Below are 21191 nucleotides of genomic sequence, written 5' to 3' on the forward strand. Positions count from 1 at the left end.
GTCACCGAGATATAATAACACATTAACAATATAGTTAAATCTAGAGATTTCCATGGAATTATTTTGAGATATCAAGAAAAAATATTATAAATATATTATAAATATTACATTTTGTGATATCAAGAAAAAATAATTTTGCAATGTTCTTTGTCTAACACATACTAGAAGGGTTTATTCAAGTTTGCAGGTCAACAGTAAAGTCCCATATAATCTTTTATTGCCAGAATAATCCTGATATTCTCTGTTTCATTACACTGTTTGCATTTCTGTTTACATCTTTCCTCTATTTCATATATTTTGACCCTATTTTAACTCTGTTCTTGAAAGCTTGTGTTTAAAATTTTTATTAGACACAAAAAAATGTATTACCTGCAATTGAAGCACAAATGTTATTAGTCTAAAATGGCTACAGTGTAAGAAGGTATCTTGCGTCACTTAAATTATTCTAGGTTTTATATCCTGAACTTTATTTTGCACTATTATTATTATTATTATTATTATATCATGATCCACAAGGGAATATTTTCCTTGTAATTTTGTTGCACCTTAATCCAGTTCACATTTGCATATTTTATACATTAATACACTTTTTCTAGTGTTGCAGTTTTTTGTTGTTACGCTATTTAAACACATACAACCAAAATCAGGACTTTCTTGATATTGGCAGTGTTTATTAATTCAGGTTCAATTGTGATTCACAGCACACGCCAATTGAACCACTCTGAACCAAAACTATTCATAGCGTTCCTAAATTCTGAAATAAAATATAAATGACCATTTAGTTCAGTTAAGTATACTCCTTTACATTGTATGCTCTAGTGAGCATGGCCTCACACCCTGTGTTCCATTATACAGTCAGTTTTGTTGTTATCATCATTGTATGTTCTATTTACCTCCCTACTTGTAAAGCATCATTGAATATATTGGTGCTTATAAATAAAGGATAATAATAAAAATAATAATAATAATCCTGTACGGAGTGTTTGTCACTGATTTAATCAGTGCAGACCCAGTGCTATGTGAGCAGGAATATAAATATAATTTTGCACCCAGTTTGACATTTCAAAATATGATTCATGGATATATCTATCATTGGGGTGGTAGTTATTACTATGTGTCGTTGCATAGGATATGGCTAAGGGATCCAGCAATCCAGAAAGGTTTGAGCCCTTTGTTAGATATAAAATAGCGATGAAAAAGCTTTTTGCCGACACTTAAGCTGTCAATTTGGCACTTCCCCGCTAGTTAAATGGACACCACAGTCATATCAAAATTGATCTTTCAAACTAGAAAAATCGGTTCAGGCAACGACCGCCATTAATACATGTACAATGTAATTATCCAATGTGGAAGGTGCGGGTGGTGCAGCCAGGTGCACAGTGCACCTGCTACTACCTAAGTGGCCAGATATGTGCCTATAGCTGCCACCCACACTAGAGCTATTCTGCAGTTTGGTGACTGTTCCAAATACTGTGAGGAAAGATAGCAGAAACTATTTGAGATGGATGACAACAGTTTGTAGCCTATCAACACAACAGAACAGTTGCACAGGCTAGAGGATGACTGGCTGCTAATAAATGAGGACTTTTACAATTGTACAATGAGCAATGCCAGAATAATAGACACTGAGAACATTTATTTCAACATAACTTAATTTAGTGATTTTAAAAGGATTTTTTGTCTTCCAGTATTTAGGAAATAGATTAATAGCTGAGATTAGAAAGGTAATTATGTCACTGTAATATGAAACCAAAATGCACAGAACAGTAACATTATCTTTTGTTCACCTAAAAGTTGCCAACGGTAGAAATGAAACAATTAGGGTACAAAAAAAGAAAACAAAAAGGCGAATGGGTACTATAAATCTGAACTCAGAGGTATATACTTTCAGTTTAGGGTCAGGGCAGACTGTAGAGAAACAATAAACAAAAAACAAGTTCCAACATGGGAACAGGATCTGGGAACCAGTACCAATATAACATGTTTTACAATGTCTGAGATGTCAACAGCCCATGTACAGACCCTGTAGTAGGTATAATAATTGATACTTAACTGACGTCTACACTCACAGTGCTGCCCACTATAGATATCACAGCTGGTATTCTACACCACAAACATCCACTGTAGATATCAGTCTCACAATAACTACACAGCTGTCATGCTGACAAGATGTATCTACATTAGTATATGACTGTTGGTAAATCTAATATGATGTCCCTATAGCGACTCTGAGTACCTTTGATGGCTATGCTGCACCTGGGACAACTAAGCATATTTTGAGGGCCTGTCATGCTGGCATCAAATATAGCCTTGTGTCAAAGATAATGTAAGCAATCTGTCCTCTGGTTGCTCTTTAAAGACTCCTCAATGTCTGTTCTGCATATGTGTCTGACAGCTTTATACATATGTCAGTCACATCCTGCATAGGATTTATACAGTGCTCCCACATCTGGACTGTAGTTGGAGAGCTCCAGCTATTTCTCAGAATGTTTAGTTTCTCATGTAGCTCATCCAGATTCCAGTATGACAAATGTTTATGATGTATCTGTTACATACTAATATGTCTGAATTAGTTTATTGTACTTGAAAGTCAATAACTATTGTTGTAGAAATCATACAATACTGATTCAAATTCTTCACATGTTGAAAGCACCTCTAAATCTGTCCATCATTATGGACCTATGTTTAAACTTGTAACCACTTTTCATTATATTCAGTGATTGCTGTATATTTTGGGGATGGGGGACACAGAATCAAACAACAAGTCCCAGTACAGTTGCTCCAAATCTGAAATTGTGTCTTGAATCTTCATCTAGGCTGAAAGTCACCCTGATGTATCCTATATTTCATACATTTAACTTGCAAAAAATATGTACTTGAATTCTCCTGCATAGTATTTGTTACCTTAAAAGAAACAATACCAGAGATAAATAGTCACATTGTAAACATTATTATATATTCTCTAGGCTTCTACAGCGATACTTGCTTTTTAAAATACCCCCGAAAATAATATTCGCATGTGCAGCCAAAAAAAAGCATCAACTGAGTTTCCATTGTTTTCTCCTCAACTGTTTAAAATAGAATACACACCTGCAAAAAGTCACATAAAGGAAAGTGACATTGATTGCTTGAAGTCATTCAGAGCAGGATGCCTGCTTCCCTTCCTGAAGCCATAATATCAATGAGACGCTTGGTATGAATTCAATGCCTCTGATAGGGAAATCTAATTCCACTGATCTAATCCTTTAACACTGCAATCAATCCTGAGGTTTGGTGGCCCTTATGTATTGAATGATGAAGACAGCTTCAAATGAAAGTTTATTCATATTTTAATATCAAAGAAGACTCCCGTGATGGCTGCAATATGTCACCACACTTTCAATATAAAGCTCATCACTGCATAAAATCTTCAACATAAAAAATAGATGTTAAGAAGACAGGCTGGCATGGAAGGGAAACGTGCGACTCTCTTGCTTGTTCTTTCTCTACTTCAATTTGTGCTTTTCAGGGCAAAAATTACTAATTCATGCATACATTTGGAAATAGAATCAGAGCGAGTGGAAGGTTTCCCTATATTGCCTGGTAATACCTAGTGGAACTATAGGATATGCTAAAAAAAAGTTTTTAAGTCTATTAGATTTTAAGAAAAAGTAGCTTTATACATATTTATTTTATGTTTAGATAGATTTTAGGTAGCTTTCTCAATATTTGTCCTTGACTGCCATTGAGAGTATGTAGGATACACACAGGAGAGTTTCATTTATGAGTGGATGCATCAAAATAGTTGTAAAATACAATTGTATGTGTTGATTTGTGTTTCTGTCAACACAGCTTGTTGTTTTTTTTTCATCAGCTTTGCACATGTATTTCAATTTGCAAACACCTATCAGGCACAACATTAAAGTCACTGACAAGTGAAGTGAATAACATTGATTATCTCATTAGAATGGGACCTGACAATGTGTGGGATATATTAGGCAGCAAGAGAACAGTCAGTACTTGAAGTTGATGCATTGGAAGCTGGAAAAATGGGTAAGCGTAAGGATCTGAGACACTTGGACAAGGACCAAATTGTGATTGCAGGACAACTGGGTCAGAGCATCACCAAAATGGCAGGTCTTGTGGTGTGTTCCTGGTATACAGTGGTTAGGACCTACCAAAAGTGTTCCAAGGAAGGACAACTGGTAAAACGGCAACAGGGTCATGAGTGCCGAAAGCTCATTGATGCCCATGGGGAGTGAAGGCTAGGCCGTCTGGTCCAATCCCATAGAAGAGCTTATGTAGCACAGATTACCAAAAAAGTTAATGCTGGCTATGATAGAAAGGTGTCAGAACACACAAGGTATAGCCTATGCTGACCCCTCTTCACCACCAAAAATGTATACAATGAGCACCTGAACAGGACCATGGACCAATGCCTGGTCTTATGAGTCACATTTTCTTTTATGTGGACTGCTGGGTGCTTGTGAGTCGTTTACCTGGAGAAGAGAGAACAACAGGATGCATTATGGGAAGAAGGCAAACTGACAGAGGCAGTGTGATGTTATGGGCAATGTTCTGCTGAAAAAATCACAATATTTGGCAGGTGGTATTAATATTGTGGCTAAATGGATTCTTTAAATGGAATGCACCTGAATTTCAATATGGCTGCTTCTCTAATTTCCTTCCTTGATGTTCTGATTCTATTTCCCCCCTTTTCTAGTTCTTATACTGACTACAGAATATAGTCCAAACTCCTCACCCTCACCTACAAAGCCCTTAACTACTCCTCTCCCTCTATATCTCCAACCTCATTTCTTCCTCCTGTCCCCTCTGCTCTGCCAATGACCACTGCTTTAGCTCCCCAGTGATTACCTCTTCCCACTCCCACCTCCAAGACTGCTCCTGTGCTACTCCCCACTAGGAGAACTTGTTGGCAGCAGAAGAGATATCCAAAACAAAACCCAGAAACTGCTAGGATGGTGGTTCAGAGTGAGAGACTGACTCAGCTATCCTTACATTTCTGTCACAAGCTGCCTGTATTTTTTTTACAAGGAAGGGAAGCTAATTTGTGTGTCTTGCCTAATTAATGCTTAAAGTTTGTCAGAATTTGTGGGTTTTGTTTGTCCACCCGCCTCTTCAGGATTGACCACAAGTTCTCAATGGGATTAAGGTCTGGGGAGTTTTCTTGTCATGGACCCAAAATTTTGATGTTTTGATCCCCGGGCCACTTAGTTATCACTTTTGCCTTATGCTGGAAAAGGCATTGTTCGTCACCAAACTGTTCTTGGATGATTGGGAGAAGGTGCTCTTAGAGGATGTTTTGGTACCATTCTTTATTCATGGCTGTGTTCTTAGCTAAAATTGTGAGTGAGCCCACTCCCTTGGCTGAGAAGCAACGCCGCATATGAATGGTCTCAGGATGCTTTACTGTTGGCATAACACTGGACTGATAGTAGCGCTCACCTTTCCTTCTTCAGACAAGAGATTTTCCAGATGCCTCAAACAATGCGAAAGGGGATTCATCGGAGAAAATGACTTTACCCCAGTCCTCAGCAGTCCAATCCTTGTACCTTTTGCAGAATATCAGTCTGTCCCTGATGTTTTTCCTGGAAAGAAGTGGCTTCTTTGCTGGCCTTCTTGACACCAGGCCATCCTCCAAAAGTTTTTAATTGTCATGGCAAAGAGGGACTTTGAAATTAATTTCAATTCATCTGATCACTCTTCATGACATTCTGGAGTATATGAAAATTGCCATAATAAAAACTGAGGCAGCAGAGTTTGTAAAAATAATATTTGTGTCATTCTTAAATCTTTTGGCCATGACTGTATGTTGCATTTACCAATTAGAGTCATGTATTCATTTAAGGTGCATGTTGCTGTGTTCTTTCAGTATCTTGCAACAGGCAACTGTTTATGGAGCCTCTCTGCAAATAGATAACTTTGCAGACATTGGGGCTCATGCTGAGTTGTTTGTAGGCCTGTTTGCTTAGCACAAAATATGCAAACTTGCACTGTGCATGCCCACAAAAAAGGCGTATGCCTACATCTGTAGGCAGATTTGGCACTTGCACTTCCTCACACTTGGAGAGAAGTAGAACGGGAAGAGAAGTAAGTGTGCAAATGCAGACTGAATACAGTAAGGGCGCATTTCTGTAATTGTGAAGTGAAGCAGACCCACAGATAGATACATATATGACTTCCATGTATCACTTGTGGGTACCTAACGCCTGGTACAAACACACACTAAGGATGATGACTGTCGCCAGCACTATTTCTTTCTCATTAGCTGATTGCAGATTCACCTCTGAAACTACCGTATTTCCCCATGTATAAGACGCACCTTTTTCCCAAAAATTTTGGGTCTAAAAAGTGGGTGCGTCTTATACAGTGCCAGCGCTATTTACATCCCTCCAGAATGAAGAAGAAGAAGACCCCTGTTGGACTAGCACCACTTACTAACCCCAACCACAGTGTAATAACCGGACACTGATCCCACCACTCTCCGCCTGCGGTGACACGGATCCGGTACAGAAGAGTACCCAATACACCCTATAAATACTAATCAATCTAACAGTTTCCTCTCCCGGCACCTTTTTCGGGTCTCCGCGGTGTGTCGATCACGGGGCTTGAGCGCTGATTGCGGTGAGAGGATAAGAGAGGAGTCGCCGCCCCGCCACTGGCACCTCACAGGAAGCGAAGGGATTTACATGGCCGGGGTCCTACACGGTGGTGTCTGCTCTGCTGCCTGCAATTTGTCCAAGACAAGTATGAGCATTCACTCACCCCGGTACTTGTACCCGCAGAATCGATCAGCTCACTCTGTGAACAAACTCTTTTGTTTCCTAGTTTCGGTATTCTAAAAGAACAAAGGTCCCTCAGGCACCTCCCGCTCGGTGTGTTCAGCGAGGGAGAGCTTTGCACTGCCTACACAAGATGCTAATGCGTTTGGGAAGGTGAGTTTACAAAACACAGCAACTCTCGGGAATAGCTTGAGTTACTTTGTGTAATACATCTTTTTTCAGATTTTGGGCCCCAAAATTAGGGTGCGTCTTATACATGGGTGCGTCTTATACATGGGTGCGTCTTATACTTGGGGAAATACGGTAATAAGCGCTTTCTTTATTGCTTGTTCCCATATGATGTGATTTTATGGTCATATTTTATAACATATATTTTTTGCTACTGTCATACATACAATAGAAGGAAGATTATAACTACTGTATTGTAGAGGGTTTTTTAAAATTTAAATGAAGCCTAATAGTGGATACTGTATAAAACCGTATGACCTGGTTGGGTGTAAAGTAAGCTCAATGTAAATCTGGCACATATGCGACTGTTGCTGAGCTGGAGGCACCAGTGCCTCCTGCTCAGCATATGGGAGGCACCTTCTGGTGCCTCCAACTCAGCATATGGGCATAAAAACATTATTTTTACGTGCAGCTTTTAGAGCTTATTTTTTAAGCATCCGCGTCCAACTCCACATGAGCGCCAATTTGTGGGTTATCTTCATATGCTGGATTTGTATGGGATTTTAATACCAAGTGCTGCTTGTGTCCAGGAGTGTAAGAAGGTGAAGCTGAGTATCATGTGCTTTTCGAATAAAAACAACACATATACAAAAGCTATTATTTATATACCGTAATAAGAGCTCTTACAAATGTGTTGCTGAAATTGAACATTTATCTGTGCTCGAGATTTTATAAATGTCGTCCAATATGTTTTTGGCCTAAATTTAACGTCAACTTTGCTCCTGATGTTTAGCTGTCAGTTGTACAGATGCAAAATGCACCATACAGCGCATATGTCTGATTGTGATGTTGCATGCCCTTTTTACTAGGAGCCCATGGACCTGCATGTCCAGGTGGTGGTTTGAGGTGTTCCAAGCTAACAACAGACTGAATGCACTTTTTCCTGCAATTGCACAGGGACAATATATTTAAACCCGATTTGTGGAAGCGGGGAGTGCACAAATATTGGTACATTCCCTAGTTAGCCGAGAGCAGCAAGGCCTGTTTCTCCTTTAAAAGGACTGGGTTATTTTTTTTTTTAACTTAAAAGGTTTTTATTAAGTTTTTAGTAAAAGAATATGTAACAAACATGGCAGTTACAACAGAGTACAGTGCATAATGTAGATCCAATGAATCAGTCAGAACTGCCCATAAACAAACAATCAAAAAAGTTGCAAAAAAACAATAACACAAGAAGGACTGGGTTATTTTAAGAATGCTAAGGAGATGCTAATACTCTAGAGTTGTCCTATTCTTTAATCGGGGCAATAATTTTAAAATCTATGCACAATACTTCATGCATTTTCATGCACACAAATACCCATGTCAAAAAATTAATTAAAGCACACAAAAGTGACACATATCACCAGGGGCGGATTGGCCATAGACCTTACAGGGAATTTTCCAGGTAGGCCGATGGCCTAATGAGGCCATCCATAGGCTGCTTTTTTTTTCTTCTTTTTTTTGTCCATTAATTTTTTTTCTTTGAATCACCGGGCGCCCGGATCTCTTTAGTCCTGGCAACCGGAAACTATGCTGAATGGGGGGGGCAAGGGAGGGAGCAACCCCAACCAGTCCGAGATGCTGACTCCGTGGTATAGTTGATAGCTGACCCTTCCCTGGGACCAGCCACCTTCCCCCTAGTAGCTGCGAATGCGATACCTCACTCCTCTATGTGTGGCTGCAGAGGTCACATGGGACACGCACCACAATATTTGTGTGTAGGGGGCCTCTAAATGTAATATAATGTTTGTCTAGGGGGCCTCTAAATCTAAATGTAATGTAATGTGTAAATGTAATGTAATGTGTTTGTAGAGGCACTCTAAATGTAATGTAATATTTGTCTAGAGGGGCCTCTAAAAGTAATGTAATGTTTGTGTAGGGGGGGCCTCTAAATGTAATGTGTGAGCGCAGGGGGGCATATGGTTATATAATGTGTGTGTGTGTGTGATGGCAGGGGGAAATATGGCTATGTAATGTGTGGATTTGATGGCAGGGGGGCATGTGGCTATGTAATGTGTGGATGTGAAGGCATTGGGGCGGGGAGGTCGGAAGGTATGTCCCACTTCACATGAAGGCAGAGCTGCGTGGAACTAACAGTAGTGCACACAGCTTTGCTTGTGTATTTGTCTAAAATGTATCCAATATGATAACCCCCCTGTTTTAAGTGCCCCAGGCCCCCCCAAGAGCCTTATTCCAGCTTGGTCATACATTAGTGGTTTCCATTCCTGCCTTTTACCTTGCACTGATCCCATTCTCAGATCACTTGAACATATGGCCAGCCCCCATTGCACTGAAAATATCATTAATCCTGCCTCCTTTGCATTTAGTATATCACCAGATTTTACTGGTAGTTTGCAGCTCATGATGTCAGGGGAAGATGCATCAGTGCGTGAGGTGCTCATATGCTACTGATCAGATATGATTGTGCCAACATGTTTCATATTAGATAAACTTATTAAACAAAGTAAAATATGTTTCTATGAAAGGAATATTGGAAGGATGTGTTGGTAGGCAATAAACAAGTTTGAACACAGAGGTATAAACCAGTCGCAGATAATGCAAAAGGATTCATGTATTTGTATAACACAGGACAGGCAGTCTTTCCCCTGCATTGCCTTAGTAATGACCCAATGTTTATTAAATCATCACATCTAGGTTTTCCTAAATGTAACTACAACCATACTTTAGTAGTTCTAAATCCCGCCTACTTTTTTGTTGGCCCCACCTACAGTTGATTTGGTCCCGCCCACACGAGGCCACTTCAAGAATTTTTTTCAGGGCCACTTTAAGTTCCCAATCCGCCCCTGCATATCACAAAGACCGTCTCTACCTTAAATAATATACCAGAAATATCTTAAAACTTTAGAGAAAGTAGACATTTTCTTTGGGACAGTGGTGCTCTGTGCAGTATAATATCCATAATTTCATAGGCTTGCAAGTGTTCTAGGTAACAGAAATGCTCTGTAAAAGCTGTAGATATTGTGGATTCATACACATGGGCATGGCCACACTAAGCATAATTGACATGATATAGTTTATCATTTAAAAAAAAATGTCCTATATCAGACCATTTTGTATTAGAATAACTTACTAAGAGCAAGACTTGCATAGGGTAGTGTGAATATAATCTTGACCACACTGAACACTGTCATGGTCCACCTACAGCGCATCACTTGCACACGTAAAACCTCAGGAATAAACATGCCAGTCTTCTGCTTTTTACCTAATCTACTGCTCATTTGACCCATCATCAAAGTCTCATAAAACACATGACAGTAAGAGTACATTGGTTTGCCTTTATTTCAAGGACCATCACTTGAAGTTGTTTAACGTGTAACCTCTTATGGGGAGTTGTAGTCATCATACTGAACATATGTCTAGGGGACCGCCCCAGACAGATGTCAATCCAGCTGAGGACCCAATTGGAATTCGTTCATTCAAAGCTACCTCCCATAAAAAGAGTTTACTGAGGAGCCTTACATTATCCCTGACGAAGCCCCACGTGGGTGAAACGCGTAGGATTGCTACATTGTACACTTCTAAGCTCAGGAGCACAGATCTTTTTTACTTATTTTTTCATTCAAACATCCAAACAGCGATAACGCGCCTCTGCGCATGCGCAATACGCGCGGCATCTGCCAGGGACGCGACCATCCAGCTGTACAGAGGGGAGGGGCGGCTGCCTGGAAACTCCTCACCACACTGCAGCAAGACCCGGGAAGGACGCCCAGCCGCACGTGGAAACCAAAACAGAGGACCAGGATCGTACCAGAGATTCCTTCTGGATATAGGTCAGTGGCTGTTCGGCTGTTACCTATTTACACTAGGTGTATGAACTCATTTATGATCACACTAAGTGCTCTGCACATGTGTTTTTTTGGAAATTAACAATCTCAAGACTTTTCTGCTTCTGGTGCATAGCACCTTTTTCATCAATATATATTTTGGATTATCAAGCCCCCTACATAAGATTTAGTTGCTCCTTCTTTATGGAACTCTTTTGGGGCTAGCTACCATTGAGCCTTTGTGGTATTTTTGCATTTTCTGTATGCTAGTGGACTCCAATCTATGTCTATGTTTTCACATCTGTATCTATGCATTTTGGTGTACTAATTATTGTCAATACAATTAAGTGTGCCGGCACATTATTTTACACTGCTATTGTATTATTAAATTTACTGTTAGCCATTTACCTATGCATGTTGTATCCCTATATCACACCAGCGCCTGGGTATCTATCCATAACTATTAGAAATTTCTGGGGATTAGGACTAGCCCCATCCACATCCCAATTGGCTGCTTACCTACAGGTCTAGGAGCGCAGACCCCACTTTTGTATATTGTATCACTTGAAGTTGGACCCATTATTTTGCTTTGATTTATAAAAAAAAAGCTACATAGTCTACATATAGAATTTCATAACATCACAATAGCACCAATGGGACCTAAACACATTGTGTCTTAAAGCAAATAATTAAACTTTACTCTATAACAGAGCTGCCGTGGGAACTGAAGGTAAGAACGAACACTGTATGCTGCCATTCTGCTTCATATGTGAAAACATTTTCTTATCAATATATTGGAACATTGCAATACACAGTATATTATTTAATAGTCCTAACAGAAGATTAAAGAAGAATATCAATAGTGTTTCCCTCCTGCAACATTTGGTGTATGATTTCCTAATGGGAGAGATAATGTAGTACAGCAGGCCTCAAGAAAGTGATAAGGAGTGACATTTTACCAAAGAGCCTCTCCCTTCCCATTCACCCCTCTCCCCAATATAAGGTCCCCTCTCACAAGTTTAGTCCACCCATTTGCATCTTGCTTATTTATTCACCTAAAATAGTTATATACAAAGGTTCAGTGCAAAGTTAAATCCCTGATTCCTGGAGTCTAGTTAGACAATTAAGTGCTTACCAGAACCAGAGTCGGAACTAGCGAGCTGTGGGCCCGGTGCAGGGAGGTAGGGAGCAATGGTAGTTCCGCCACTGACCAGAACGTTTGTTGATTTAAGAATAATATATTATTTTCTACGCATATATTTTACAGCATGCACAGAAGCTTGTAAAAGAGGAGATTGTTGTGGAATGGGTTATAGGCTTCTGGTAATATAATGTCAGGTTTCTTTCTTTTACTTTTGTCTGGAGACAAACGTCTGGAGACCAACAAGTCTTAGAGTTACTGGTGTATCTTCCAAGGCTGTAGGGTGCACATAGGTCCATGAGTCTCATTAAATTGTGGGACCATTGCACCCAGAGAGACACACCCAGGCATGATACCAATGAGCTCCAGGGGCCGAATCCACAAATCCCTTTACCTGTCCATGCCCACGGACCACCCCTTCTTGCACATGGTACCACTGCATTCATAATTTGTCCCTCCTCAGAGTCCATTCAGACCCATGGTGCATGAGTACAATTTCTCCTAGTAATCCCAGGACTTTGAAATGTTAAAGCAAGACATGGAAGTGGTGTTTTCTTAGCGCCTTTGCTTTACATTGCTTTTTCTTTTATCAAATATCCCAGGGCTATTTTTATTCATATTGTATTTCAGTTGAAGTATTTTAACTGGGTATTCAAGCTGGCCATATTAGATCTTAAAAGAAGATAGAAAGTGTTTATTTTTGTAAAGTTATTTTATCTTTAGTTTACAAAAAAAATGACTAATGAACACAAATGCATCAATCCTTCAGTTCTGAATCAAATATATACTGACGGAACACTTGAACCGTTTCCAGCACTGTTCCTTGCACATGTCAGCTGCAGGATTCTAAGTACAATTTGCAATACTTGCCATTATAAGAGTTACTGTACTTTTTTTATCCACCAGTCAAACCTATCGTAGATTTTTTTTAACCAGTGTGACATTTTAAGTGATATTTCTGAAACTCTGATTATTGTGTTTTAAAGCAAACAGATGCCAGTCCAATTTCTGGCTGTGATTGCCTGACTGCATGCTAGAAGCTGAATTCATCTTACTGCCAACATTAAACAATCACATCTACACTAATGCTTAGCAGTGGATGTTTGTCAGCATCTGCAATGCATATTGATCAGATATTTGCCCTAACCCTTCTGTCTAATCAAAAAATGAAGTATTAATATTCTTCTGGGCAATGGGAAACATTATTGCCATATATTAAAGGAATACTTTAGTCTGAGACAAGCTCCATTACATATCCTATAATATATTATTCAGAATAAATTACTCCATTATTCAAAACATGATGTGGCCTGGGGGCAGTAACGGGGAGTTCAGATGTTTAAAACAGGTCCTTGGTCCTATGGAAGAAAATCTATACAATGTGTACTGGGCTCGATATTCAGGTAGCGTTTGATTAATTTGATTGAAGAAAATTTGTGAAACCAATTTACAAGGGATTTGAAGACTTTTCTGGCGTTATTCTAATAAATGGTCCGCTATTAGCAAGATATATGTTGCAGACAGCAGCATAAATGATCAAAGAAATTTACTATCCTCAGAAGCAAACAAAATGAAAATAAAGAGCTGATATGTAATACGCCAACTGCCAGCAGTACGCAAATGACAGAATGCGATAATGAAAATTACTCTGAGTAATGTTATCAATGCAATTAAAAGTATGACCTTGAGAAATTACCTAACATGTCAACAATATCACCTTCCATGCCAGTTCTTTTTCGGAGAATCATCCACTGTATTAAACTCATGTTCAATCTCAAGCCCCAAAGCACAATACTTCATTGTCTTTTTCTATTTTATTCTGCTACCTTTAGCTATAACGCCTAATAAATATGCATGCACAGTTTATTTGAAAACATCGGCAATGAAACAAAATAACGTTTATTGTTTTTAAATGGGTGCGCTATACATTTTGTTTTTAAATTCATAAACCAAGTTAAAAAAGATTATTTACAAGTTATTGTTAACTTTTTTGCTTGCACATATTCAAATATTGTCTAATGTATCTACATGTGAGCTGGAGATTTCAGCTGACATGTATCAGCTCAGATTGAAAAGTTAGTATTCAGAGTCCGTGCATTCCCTTTTGTCTCTCCCTGTTCACTATAGTAGAACTTGGCAGACACCTAAGTCTACTGTAAATTAAATACATTATTGCAACAATGTTGCAGCTCACATAAAAATAGTTAACATTTACTGCTCATCTAATCACCTGAAATTTTGTTTTTAACTGTAAACACAAAACTTAAAAAAAGTTATTTTCTGTTGTCAAATACTATGTTTTGTATGAATTATTGCATGGCAACATGTGATTGTGTTCTATGAAAGCACTCTAAAGCTGGGTACACATCTATGCAATTATCATGCAGCCAGGGCCGGATTAACCATAGGGCTAACTGGGCTACAGCCCAGGGGCCTATGGCATCCAGGGGGCCCTTGAAAGTGCTCAGCAGCAGTATTGATCGGTCGGGGGCGGGGGCGCCCCCGGCGCGATCAGTGCTGCTGAGCACTTTCACTGCGGTCCTTCTCCGGCGCGCTGTAGTCTCCTTACTGAGGAGATCTCGTGAGTCTCACTCTCACGAGATCTCCACAGTAAAGAGCATACAGCGCGCCGGAGAAGAAGGTAAGTGCCGGAGGATGGGGGGGAAGCGGGGGCACAGGCAGCTCGGATCACGGGGGGGGGGCCCTCATGGGGAAATGGAGGCCCCCTTAGCCCAGGGGCCTCCATTCCCTTAATCCGGCCCTGCATGCAGCTCACACGATTCACAGCTGTTTGTTCAGATACTGCAAGAGTACGCTCCCAAGATCATGTTTCATTGAACCAAAACACAACGCATCTATTGGTTTGGTTTTCTAAACTTCCTACAGATCTTTTGGTCTTACAGATGGTTATGAGAGATTAAGATCACAGATCTGTAGGTAAATTGTGTAGGTGTGTACACATGAATCCGCATGCTCATCTTTCAATCGTTGGTGAAAATATTAATTTGATTTCAAAAAATGAGTGGACAACTTTAAGCAGTGCACAGAATATCTGCAAAATTAACAATTGTGGGTCTACCCATAACCATCAAATAAGCATAGCCCACCTCAGCCCAGTACCCACCAACTTTTATAATTTTTCACTAGTCTTCTGCAGCAAAACAGTTAAACAAGTTACTTTAGATACTGTGGGTCTGATTCATGTTTGGACATATATTCCATTTGTGTGTCGTATGTTGCATTAAATAGCTCTACGTATGCCCAGAAATGGACCTTAAGCCAATGAACGAAGTTCAATGCAATTCCTGTCAGAATGCAAGTGATACTTACAACTGCCTACAACTTGAAGGGTGAAACGCGGCAGAAAGGGCGGATGAACGTAGGTCGCTGTAACGGTGTACCTTCACAGATGCAGCCAATTGAAGTCCTGTGTTTCCTAAATAGGGTTGGTTTCTAACGTATCATTTGCACCAGCTACAGGGCAGGTGTAAGTACAAGTGTGCATGTCACTAGCTAGCACATGTGTATCCTACAAGATAGACCATAAAAATGCATTGTATGTACAGTACGCATTAAGAACATCCTAATTTATGTATTTAATGTAAAAAAAAAAATTAGACTTTTTTTTTACTTTCACGGTGTCTAGCAGAAGACAGGCTTTGGCAGTTCAGGGACTGTGAACTATATGTTTTGACACTAGATTAAAAAGTGGTAAAAATCTTTCCATTGCTGAAGTCCTTCTTCAGCCAGTCACCAAGATCTCTTAGCATGGTGCCAGCTATTCAGGGACAAGACCTCATGTTCTTACAGCTGTAGAACTATTTTCTCTCTGTAACACACACAGAATCTCCTGAGCTACTGTCTGGCACAGCTCTGCTCTCCTAAGAACAGACCACCCACCTCTTTCAATTTTCTCCCAAAACTAGGCCTACAGCTTCTCTCACCTGCCTCCTAGTGCACGCCACATCTCCTCACTGAGATATCTCATGAGCTCTAAATGGAATTCCGTACTGAGCTGTCTCTTTAGCTTCTCAGAGGGATGTATGAGCGCCCTGGTCACACACCATTTCAACGTTGTTGGGACAGATCCCAAAATCCTGTTCAAGAACAGTTTCTAACGAGCACCACCTTGCCTTCAACCATCACAGCTTTTGAGATGGGCAATTTTGGATGTCTGTAATCTATCCATGTAGCCCAACAGCTGGTACTCGTTCAATGTAGTCTAGTTTGTGCCTTTCCCCTTATTGGTTAGGATTTGTAAACTGCAACTCTGGTGCTACATGTATTGACTTTTTAGTACCAGTTAGGTGCTTAGCTGCTTTTTCTTTTTATGCATAACGTAAATTATTTTAAGTTAGATTGTCAAATTAAGGAATTGATCAGTTGTTCATCTTAGTCTTGAAGCCAGTAATATCTACATTTGAAGGGTGAATGGACAATGGTGCAAGGCAGGGGCGGATTTGCTAGAGACCTTATCAGGTGTTTATCCACTAGGCCTCAAGGAGCTGCCTGACTTACTTATTCTTTTCCTTCAATTTTTATCTATAAACAGGTGGTGACAGAATTGGGCAGTCTGTGGCCAACTCGAAAAAGTATATTCTTGTTATTAAAAAAACCAAAAGCTGGCCACTGAGTTAATCCCTCCACTTGTAGGGTCATTGTAGCTTATTGCTCCTCTTGTTGCCACACTTGCTCCTCTTGGTTCAGCTGTGCCCTCTTCCACTTAGAATGTAAGCACTCTAATGAGCAGGGTCCTCCATACCCTTCGTTTTCATGTCTGCATTTATTTTGTCTACCTTGTATGTCACTGTTTTATGTATGTACTGCTTTCCCTACTGTGCGGTGCTGCGGAGCACTGTGGCACCTACGATAATAATAATAAATAATTGCTACAGCATGGCCCCTACATTCTCTCAGATTACGCCTCCTTCTCACATGATTTGGTGGGATCCTCATTCCTCCACGTTGCAGCTGCGTTTAATGTTAGTAACAAGCAGAAGAAAAATCGTATCAGCACAGGTGAGTAGGAGTGGAAGGGAGAATATAATTTAGGAAAGTTACTATTCACAATAAGGGGGCTAGATATTATGATTGGGTTTGATTAGGATGGTGAAGGGGTTAATGATCTTAGTGTAGTTAATTACATGTTAATTAAATTTTCTTTTGATGAGACCGAGGGTGTTAATGATTATGAATGGAATTCATTGATAAGGTGGGAGTTAATTAAAATGGATATGAGGGAGTTAATGATTTTAAAGTTAGAACTTCTGCCTTACAGCACTGGGATCATGAGTTCAATTCCCGACCATGGCCTTATCTGTGAGGAGTTTGTATGTTCTCCCCGTGTTTGCGTGGGTTTCCTCCAGGTGCTGCGGTTTCCTCCCACACTCCAAAAACATACTGGTAGGTTAATTGGCAGCTATCAAATTGACCCTAGTCTGTCTGTGGGTGTCTGTCTGTCCATCTCTGTGTATGTGTGTGTGTTAGGGAATTTAGACTGTAAGTCCCAATGGGGCAGGGACTGATGTGAGTGAGTTCTCTGTGCCGCGCTGCGGAATTAGTGGCGCTATATAAATAAATGGTAATAATAATAATAATAATTGAGTTGGTATGATGATGCTGAAGGAGCTAATGATGTTGAGGAGGGGTTAATTAGTAATGAGGGGAATGATATAGCGTAGCGGTCACAAAAATGCTCTCTGTATTGTGGTCATTAGGATCTTCTTTGTATTGCCTGGTGGTCACTTGGCTCCGCTCTAATATTGTGTTCACGCAGTCTATGCATATGGCGGTCACTAGGAAGCCATCTGTAATGTATGGCAGCCACTGGGATACTCTCTGTACAAGATATGAGATATATGATTTAGCATTTAAATTTTATACTTTTATCCTATAATTGTATATGAATTCTTCTAAAATATATACAGTTTCAAAAATATAATGATGTACTATATTGTTTCAAAATATGTATTCTATCCTAAGAGTAAGTAATCTGCACTGAGATCAGAAAGCAACAATGATAGCAGTGGCTTATAGATACAAAGTCAAAAAAATCTATAGAGTGCAAATAAGGGGTAAAACTCCTGGAGATGTGTAAAAAATGAACTAGTTGTGAGGAGGCGTATGTATAATATTTATAGTGTTTGTCATTGGATTAAAGCCACACTAGGTGCTAATTGCATTGAAAAAAAAGAGTTTGTTATATTAATATAACTATATACAAGCTAGCTTACAGCAATAAGCGGGACCACATTTTGGACATGCATTTGCTGTGCCTAATTTGCTTTTGCCGATTAATCATTTGCCATCTGCTGTATTCTCTAATGATTAGGACATTAAAGTAAATACAGTATACATTATTAAAATTGTTACATTAAAACCTGAAATTAAAATACATTTATGATTTACTGCACTTTTTACAACAAGCTTTTTAGCAAGTTCACTTAGGAATAAAAAAAACTTTGTACTTGAGTAGATCTACAGGTTATATACTCAGCAATGTGTGAAGCACATTGAAAAATGTATCTCCCTTCCCTGGCTATGCTTACTTAAATGCATTGTTCGTTTTGTAAAATCCTTTCTCAATAAAACATTCACATTCATGTCCAAGTTCATGACCGTGCTGTCATTTCCCCTGCAGCAACAGTGCAGGTGAAACAAACGCATCGCATGTCGTTCATTGCTCTTCAATAGAGCTCTATAGAACTGCTTCACAGACATTATCTTCAGGTAGAAGGGACGTTCCAGTCAAGGAAAACCAACTCCTAGTCTAAAAGTAGTAGTAAATCGGATTCACAAACACTGATATGTTGCATTACACACTATGCCTGCCATTCATTGTTGGTATCTTGTTGCTTTTTCATTCCACATATAGTTCCAACCATAGGTGGTCAAGCACAGAAGCTAAAATTATATTATCATGGACTTACATGTATGTTAGAGCAGGTTTACTTGCCTTGTAGTTAGATGCATTGGGGAGCCAGTGTAGTTATTGCACTGTGTTTAATGTTTGACTTTGCTAGTGTGTAAACTGAGCTTCAGAGCTGTCACGTTGAGACTCCCATTTCCCACCAATCTGGTTGACTAATCTACCACTGCATGCAGTATTTGCACAGCTACAACAGTATGCACAAAAGTTCATGCAGCATCATTCGAGCAAGTCGGGTTAGCATGGGGGTAACCTGGGGTTGACTGTCAAGGGTGAGGAGTGCCAATGGGCAGGATGGACAGAAAGAGTTGTTTTGATTTTTTAATGCACCTTAGTACCTGTTACCAGTGTTATTACATTACTGCCACTTAGGCTGGGTACACACTACAGGGTTTTCAGACAATTCTATATACGAAAATTTGTATTGGGTTACTCTGGCTATGTAAACGTTACAAAGCCACATAAATGTTATATAAAACGCTATCACGCACAACTGAGTTCTTTAAAGGCAGCAATGAAGTGACCTGGTCCATCTGTCTACTGATCTGTAAAAACAAAAGTGCCCCCCCCACCTTGTTAGCCCTCCCATGTCCTTTAAAAGACTTATGCATGTGCAAATTGGGTCTGCCAATTTGTATAGGAATACTATTGTGTAGTGTGGGTCCTGCCTTAAACACTCTATTCAGACTGGGTTTTATCAGATAAGTTCCAGGCATTTTTGCATACAGAAAATATTTTTGAGTGTATAGTTGTTATTATTATTATTATTATTAATTTTTATTTATAAGGCGCCACTAGGTGTCCGTAGCGCCGTACAGGGACAAACGAAATTACAATACAAGGAGAGACAGCACAGTACAGTAAACAATAAGCACAGTAACTCAGTGAGCTCAAAGCACAGCAAGGGCGGGGGAGGGGAGAGGGGAAGGTCTGCGTACGACGGAGCTCAAGAGGGAGGGCACGGATAATAGGGAGACCCCCGGGGGGGGGGGGGGGAGAGGAGGGAGGGGACAGGGGGAAGAGGGTCCTCGAGGAGGACGACCAGGTTGCTGGAGAGCAGAGTTAACAGTGGTGAGACAGGAGGAGGGGTGACCCTGCTCAAAGGAGCGTACAATCTAAGGGGTAAGGTAGACAGACAGAAAGATACGGGAGAGAGAGGGAGGAATGGAGGATAGGGGAAGGGGAATGAAGGGGAAGAGGCAGAAGAAAAGGAAGGTAATTAGGTGGGAGACTGGAAGGCTTTACGAAAAAGGTGGGTTTTTAAAGCCCGTTTGAAACTGGACAGATTAGGGGAAGTTCTGATGGAGGGAGGGAGCTTGTTCCAGTGGAGGGGGGCAGCGCGGGCGAAGTCTTTGATACGCGCATGGGAGGAGGTGATCAGTAGTTATATGATAAAATGTAGATTTTAGTTTTAGGGGTATATTTACTAAACTGCGTGTTTGAAAAACTGGAGATGTTGCCTATAGCAACCAATCAGATTCTAGCTGTCATTTTGTAGAATGTACTAAATGAATAAGAACTAAAATCTGATTGGTTGCTATAGGCAACATCTCCACTTTTTCAAACACACAGTTTAGTAAATATACCCCTTAGAGTCTTTCATTTTTGAATCTTGTGTACACATTAACTTTTCATATTTCCATCTCCATCTTTCATGTACTAGATGCATTGCATTTGCGTTACACTGTCCCTACTAACACTATAATAAAACTATAATATGCTTACAAACACAAAACATATTTAATCTTACACTACTGATACAAATATATCCCTTCAGTAATGTAATTCTGAAATAGGAATAGTGTATTTTGTTCAATTAGTAACATAAGAGTAGAAGATTGCAGATATGCAGTATTAAAAAAATGTAGCAGACACTAGACATTTTTTGAAGGTAATTAACCTGTTTTTTGAGGGGATAAAGTTTCCACTTAATGAATTTCCCACAGAACCACATTAACGCTAAAGCAGATGAACAATTAACATTCTGCAATGTGTTTCTGCCTTTACAGACACTGGGGATTAATATTTTCAATACCTATTTTCCATGTACTTAACATTGACTGCTATATGAATTGCATATGAGTCTTGCCATTTCTAAATATGTTTGACCTGAATACATCTCATGTTTTTTGCCAGTGGGAAGGAGGTGTTCAAACTGAATGTGGATGATCATTGTTTCACCTCATGAAGGAGCAGAACACAGCACTAATGTCCGTTTGAATTACCTCCGTCAAAGCAACACTTATTCAGAAAGATGGCAGATTCCAGTTTTAGGGAACTGGTAATTCATGAGCGATTATAAATCAGACTTTCTTATGACATTCACAGTGTGATAATGCCAGGTT

General features: G+C 39.7%; 1 protein-coding gene across 2 annotated transcripts in view; it reads right to left on the reverse strand.

Moving 5' to 3' along the window:
- The window catches only part of C1H4orf33 (chromosome 1 C4orf33 homolog), a 120304-nt gene that overhangs the window by 4237 nt on the left and 94876 nt on the right, over positions 1 to 21191 (reverse strand). The window lies entirely within an intron of this gene.

The sequence above is a fragment of the Mixophyes fleayi genome, chromosome 1, assembly GCF_038048845.1.
Source record: "Mixophyes fleayi isolate aMixFle1 chromosome 1, aMixFle1.hap1, whole genome shotgun sequence".
Lineage (NCBI taxonomy): Eukaryota > Metazoa > Chordata > Amphibia > Anura > Limnodynastidae > Mixophyes > Mixophyes fleayi.